The sequence below is a fragment of the Ceratotherium simum genome, chromosome 4, assembly GCF_057802395.1.
Source record: "Ceratotherium simum simum isolate JZ-2026a chromosome 4, ASM5780239v1, whole genome shotgun sequence".
NCBI lineage: Eukaryota > Metazoa > Chordata > Mammalia > Perissodactyla > Rhinocerotidae > Ceratotherium > Ceratotherium simum.
In genome coordinates, this window is record NC_141903.1 from 66,656,076 (window position 1) to 66,663,319 (window position 7,244).

The following is a 7,244-nucleotide window of genomic DNA, read 5'->3' on the forward strand; positions in this document are numbered from 1 at the left end:
TTTAGAGTAGATATTCCTCTATTTCTCCAATATGCAGTAACTTAATCTTCTATCAGGGTAGACAACAGTCGAAGAAAAGAAGTTGCACACCAATATTGGTTTTAAAAGTGGAAACAATAGTTTAGAAGTACCTTTAAAATTTGGTTTGTAATTATGAAAAGTTAGATTTCAAACTGCCTTGAGTTTGGGAAATTGCTATTTGATTTTTAAGTGTCCTGTGAGTTTACCTTCACTGCTTCTCAAAGAAAAGTACCAGACTTTTCCCACTTCAGAAGTCTGACTTTCCCGTGATACATTTTGAATTGAACCATGGTTGACAGTTTTATTACAAATATGTTGCACTTGTAATTGTTATACCAAAGAAAGTGATTGAAAAAATTTGCAAAGTTATAAAATAGGACTTTAGTTCTGTAGAGAATGAGGAAATAAATGTTAGCTTTAAAAATAATATCCTCAGAGATGTGTATATCAAGACAAAAAGATTCAAATTTGATTTATTATTCACTTTGGGTATAGCACTTTCTGATCTGGAAAAAAAAAAAAACTGTCTGAAATTATTCCCCTTTACATAACTGGTGACAAATCACTACATATAGATCTCTTTCCAAAAGGCTCACTGTCCATGGCATAAAAATTTCTTGAAAGGGTTCCATGTGTTGCTATTTTAACGTCTCCCACCACACTATACAAATGCCAGTCTGACCACTCTGCCTTTGGGCTTTCAGAAAGCGGCTTTCTTTAAAGGTTACAGGTGATGTTATGTCTTCTAAGAATGTCAGCTCTCTTGATAGTTCTCCACGGTGTCAACATGGTTGATACTAAAATTTAGGTAAACGGGTTTAATTTGAGAGGGGATTCTATTCTTGGGTCCATTTTTATGTTTTCTAATTGTTTCATATATTAGTTTTATTTTAAACAAAAGCCATTTTGCTTCATTTGCATAGCTTTTAGCTTTAATTCCTTTATTTTTACTTTTTATCAGGTGAAATGATACCTTAGACCCTTATATCTTTAGACCTTTAGACCCCAGAGGAGAGATGTTTTGTTTAGAAACAGTACTCAGTCCCACCTGGGTAATGGACACTTTGTCACACTCTTCATTAGAAATCCTCATGTACAAAAGAGCAAAACTGTAAAGTTTCTATGACAACACACTTGTGGTTAGAATGGATTTTATTTTGTAACATTTAAAAAATTATTTTGGTGTTATTTCAATTTTAAAAAACTGAAAAAATATGTTATAAGCTTTAGTGTATTCTTACACAACTCAAAAATTAATTCACTTAAGAAAAATAAGCGTGACAAGCCTTTAGACGATCAGCTGCGCTAATTACTATGCCTTTTTGAATTAAAAGAAAAGTTGCATAGAAATTCAGTTTGCAATAAAACAGAATTCTAATACAAATACGCAACATTTTATTTTATCTTGGTGTTTGGAAAGGTTTCCTTTCAATACCTGAGTAAAAGTTCACAGACTAAGCTAATCAGTGGTCTAAACTGCATTAAATAAGCATTATTATATTTTCCCTCCTGAGCTCAAATTTGGAGATTACTCAATTATAAATTAGGTATTTTTCTTTATTTTTTCTATTAGAGAAAACAATGTGAATTGTTACTACTTTGTATATTTTTAATAAGAATTGGGATGACAGTTTGGTAATGCTTTTGACAATAATTTAATGCCAAGCAAAAATATACATTAAAAACTCAAAACGGGGGCTGGCCCGGTGGCATAGCGGTGAAGTTTGCGTGGCATTCCACTTCTGTGGCCCAGGTTTCACAGGTACGGATCCTGGGCGCAGACCTACTCACCGCTCATCAAGCCATGCTGAGGCGGCATCCCATACGGAAGAACTACAGTTCTACAACTATGATACACAACTATGTGCTGGGGCTTTGGGGAGGAAAAAAGAAAAAAAAAAAAAGAAAAAGAGGATGATTGGCAAAAGATGTTAGCACAGGGCCAATCTTCCTCAAAAAAAAAAAACTTCAAAATATAGGATACAAAGATGCAGAGAAAATATATATGGTAAAAGTTGATGATGTTGCTAAAAATACATACCTGGCAGAAGTAGTATTAACATTGCAAAAAAATCAAATGATCCTATGCCAAGCTTCACCCCAGGGAAAATTGCAGGCAAATTAATAAAATATCAAGGTTTTGAAGATTCATAAGACCACAAGTGAACTAAAAGCATCATTTAATCTTATTATACCATCACATGAGCTCTGTGCCCAATTACCCATCTGGTTCATAAGACTCAGGAATAAAGTTGAATTGCTCCTCCCCAATCCTACTGTAGGGTAGTCATTCACTGCCCACCTCACATTCTGGGCTTACCACTGTCCCTCATGCTGGAGAATTCTTAAGGCATTTTGGAATGGATTCCTGAGCACTGTGAAGTCATTTATCTCTGCTATTGGGCAAAGTTGAAGAAGCAACATGAGTTCTCAGAGTTGCTTTTTACATAATAGCCTATGTTAGTATAGGACTGTTGTCAGACCACATCCCCAACAGTTATGACCTTCCATCTTAAAATTTGTGCAGACAGCTCTGCTAACCTCCCTCAGATGTGAGATGCGATAACCACGGCACACTGCCATCTCACATGATACCATCAATTCTAAGTTTACCATCAATATATACAATGTTCTCTAAATGGCACATTTCTGATTATGAATTTGTTTTATGTTCCACTCCTGAGTGCCAGGGTTCCACCTTAGTTTATTGTCACCCACCTGTATTGCAGGTGTATAGTCATCTAGTTGGCAGCCATATAGTGACTTTTTTTTCCACCCTAAATTTCCCACCTTCGGCTGTCTATGACCAAGCTCCAAATCATGTTGCTATTTTTATTGCTTCACCAAACTTGCAGCATCTTCAATAAGAGTTCACGAATTTAGGTGTTTAGGTTTTAATGTTAAAGGTAGCATATACTCCTATTGCAAGTACATGCCATCTCAACATTCCCTACACACTAAAAGAAAGAAAGGAAGACAGAAAGAAGGAGGGAAAGAGATAAGGAAGAAGGAAAAAAGGAAGGAAGGAAAGAGGCAAAGACAGAAGGAAGAAGGAAGGAAGGAAAGAAAGAAAATGAAGGAAAATTTCTGCCGTTAACTGGTTGATTATGAGGAGAACACTTAACCTACCTGGGTGTCAACTTTTTTTCAGTTGTAGCATATAAATCACTACTTTGTACAATTTTAGTTTTGCAACCATACCTTTAATTAAATTTGGGGTCAAACTCCAATATATTAAACAAAAGCTTTGCTGTTCAGTCCTCTGCTGTCTGGACCCCTCAGAACATAGTAGAATTATCCCTGGAATAAGAAAATAATAACTGTATTTAATCAGAGCTTACCACACGTCAGGCATTCTGCTATGATAGTTACATACAGCATCCATTTTTGTAGCAAAACGAGCTCTTAGCATGGACAGGGAGCAATACGGAGTGTTGGTTTAGCAGCTAAGGTGCAGAGTCAGTCTGCTGGGGTTGGAATGTCAAGGCTAACACTTGCTTAACTATACCATTTGGACAAGTTATTTAATTTGTCTATGCATCAGTTTATTCATCTGTAAGATAGAAATAATATTACTTTCCTTATGGGCTTGGTACTTTCCTTATGGGCTTGGTAGTGTGGGGTTTAAATAAGATAAAATATCCAAGCACAGCATAAGCACTCAATGCACATCAACCATTCTTATTATCTCTAATTTATAGATTAGGAAAGTGGGGCTCAGAGAATTTAAGTAACAATCCTAAATCACATAGCAATCAAGGTCATAGCTAAAAATCAAGCGTCTGCAGCCCCTAAACCATGCTCCCATTCACTACACTTGATAATTTCTCAGATCCTCACTGGCAGAATGTGCACGATTCTGTGACGTATTCACCCAAAGTCAAGTCATCACACTATTCTTAGCTTCTTAATTGGTTTCTATTTCTGACAAACTGATACTTAATAATCTTAAAATACAAAACCTAGGTACTTTGGTAATGCTACTGGTTTTTTTTTAAATTATTGTTATGCACAGACAAAAATAGAAACCTTTAAAAAGTGAGATTACACTACCCTATTGTTCTGCAACTTGTTTGTTTTATGTGTCTTGGGCACCTTTTCATGTCAGAATTTACAGAACTACACTTATTTTTTTTTTAACAGGTTCATAGTGTTATATCACATGATGCCCCATAATCACTTTCAATTATTCTTGGTCATTAGATTTTTTTCCAGATTTTGGGGGGTTTTTGTTTTGTTTGTTACCAAAACCATATTGAAATGAATATTCATTTACAAAAATCTTTGTGCACTGGCATGACTATATTTATAAGAATTTGTAACATTGATAACATTGATATCACTATGTCAAAAGGTATATGCTTTTTATATTATGCTAGATACTGCCAAATTGTCCTTCAGTAAGTTATACCAATTCACATGCTCATCAACAGTGTATGAGAGTATCTATTTCTTCTCTCTCTCGACATTTTTTAAAATAACAACATAATTTAAGAAAAGATAATTCAAACCATATCTGCAAATACATTACGCTGGTTGGTTTCTTACTTATTGTTTATTTGTACTCTACTATATTTTTTTTAAAAGATTTGAGGTAGCTTATAACATTAACTTACATATAAATGAGACTGTTCAATTTAAAATATAAATATTAATCCATACCAAAAAAAAGAAGGGCAAATATATCAGAAAATTTGGAAAGATTTACTCCTGAATGGCTGGGACTATTCTAGACAACAGAGATATGGTAGAGAGTAAGATAGACAAGTTTCTGGTCTCATATAGCTTTTACTTCAGTAGAATAAATACAAATAAACAACTTAAAATATAAATAAACATGATTTCAGCTGGGGAGAGAGGCTACAAATAAAATAAAACATGTAACCATGGATAGGGTTACTTTAAAGTAGATCAATCTTAAACAGAAAGATCATATGATTATGTATCTATACCAGAGAATGATTCAAGTGAAAGCAATCAGCGGGTTTTTAATCACTAATTGGAGGAGAGAAAAACTCTATTCCATGTCCATAGAGAGATGAGCTGCTGGGCAGATCCACGACTTTGGTAATAAGGAAAAACAGGCAGAGGGATATAGGTGGTTTATGGCAAATCAATCATTACACTTAAAAAAAATGCTCTCACCTCCAGATGATACGTTTGTCCTGTCATTTTCCACAATTGATGGGAATTACTGATTCCTAATCATTTACCGTATGCGGTGGGGAGACGGAGAGAACTAAATCTCATATCCAATGAAGGTCAACAGAAAGCCAAAAGAGTAGAAAATATTTCACTTCCATAACTGGCTTATACAAAGAATTCCCCTATCTTTCAATGAAATTGTTTTCAGGCTTCTCAGAAGACCTCCAAGTTTTCATTCCAAAGTAAAGATATGAAAGTTAAGTATGATTTCCTGAAAGTCAGTGATGAGGCGAGACAACCAGGGTATTTATGAGTCTCTTATACTGTCATGCTCGAAACTGTAGAATGTTAAGCAGACTACTGATTCACTAGAGAAATACTCCCAGTCATCTCAGGTTTGTTTACAACAATAGACAAAGGAGAGACATAGCTCATAGATCAGCGTGTCATAAAATAGAGACAGCTCACTGCCAAGGGCAAATTTAGAACTCTGAATGAGGAAAAGATACTGTGCCCACACAGCACCCAGACACAGAAATCCAAGTGAGATAATAACGGTGTCAAAATTATAACTGCCATGTGTAGTACAAGAAAGCTCATAAAAAGAAACTTAATTCTACGGTTGTAACTAGAAATTAATGGAAAAATCTCAGCAAAATCTTCAGAGTGAAAACACAGCCCAAGGGGATCCACCTGAAATGGTTTACCAAATTAATGATTAATTATCAAAGGACCCATGCAAGTAACAACAGAGAAGATTTTTTAATTATGTATGTATAATTCTATGATGATAAATTTGAAAACATCAATGAGATGTACTCCTTTCTGGGAAGATGGTTACAAAATCTAGTACAAGTTGAAGTAGAAAACCTGAAGAAACCAAAAGCCATAGAAAAAAATATAATTGTAAAAAAAAATGACAAAATATATCAAAAGAAAGGTTTACAGCAACTTCTTTCATATTCTCAAGGAAAAGATAATTGGTATATACACCATTAAAGAATATAAGCAAGAGTGACTTTGGATAGAAGGATCTTAAGAGAGTTTATTGATGGTCTGATGCAACTCCCTCATAAGAATCAATGTCCTAATTCAAACCCATCGGTGAAGGAACACCTTTCCCTAAGACTTTGTTAGCAGCAATATTGCCTTTTTCCTGGTTCCTTCTCAAATCCTTTCTAATCAGAATGGACATTAACCAAAGGGTTAGCGGGAGGAGAAGTTTTTGATGTTATGTTTCTTCAGAGTCTCTAGCCTTGCTCTTTGATGTGTCAGGATATATACCAATAGTATCAAGTCCCTGATTCTAATTTTGAAGAGCCTTATTTACTTAAATGTTACCTGTGGGAGGAATTTGGGAAATAACATTCTAAAGCAATTAGTTTGGTACAACTCAAAGAACAAAGGAACAACAGGAAAGACATAATGCAAATGTGTGGCTTCTCAACACCACACTGCCTTGAGAAAAGCATGGTCAGATACCTAGCAGACAATGGCACAAGGAGAAGTTTTAAAATGTTCTGCCGTTCTATATTCACTTACAGTCTTATTTTAATATTAAGCTTCAATTTGATTAATATTACACATTTGACACATAAAGGTTACGTAGAGAAAATTCACTTATGAATACAGATACGAATATTTCTAAATAGAATACAAGCAAATTGAATTCAACAGTGCATCTATCATGACCAACTTAGTTTTTATTCAGGAATATAAAGATTTTATATTCGTAGGAAATCTCTTTAACAGCAATGTTCAAATAAGAGAACACGTTTGATAATCTTGGTAGACTCCAAAAAGACATGTGATATTATTCAATTCTTCTTCCTGATACATATTTTAAGAAATGAACAATTCACCATTATGTATCTTAAAATAAAACCAAAATTATTTTTGGTAATGAAATTCTAAAGGTTTCAGGAATGAGACTAGCATTCTGCATTTCTCAATATTAATATTTTTCTAAATGTTCTAACTAATACATAAAGATGTGAAACAGAGAAAAATATAGCAATAAGAAAGGAGGAGGACTGGCCCCGTGGCTTAGCGGTTAAGTGCACGCGCTCCATTACTGG

At 34.5% G+C, this 7,244-nt stretch overlaps 1 long non-coding RNA gene across 3 annotated transcripts in view; it reads right to left on the reverse strand.

Annotated features, from left to right (window-relative positions):
- LOC147917313 (uncharacterized) overlaps positions 1–6,977 on the reverse strand; it is a 28,322-nt gene extending 21,345 nt beyond the window's left edge. For all 3 annotated transcript variants that reach the window (XR_015551994.1, XR_015551995.1, XR_015551996.1), the window contains exons 1-2: positions 5,167–6,977; positions 3,223–3,321 (exon numbers count right to left, since the gene is read on the reverse strand). This is a non-coding gene — a long non-coding RNA (uncharacterized LOC147917313). The remainder of the gene's footprint in view (positions 1–3,222; positions 3,322–5,166) is intronic.
- Positions 6,978–7,244: the final 267 nt, after the last annotated feature.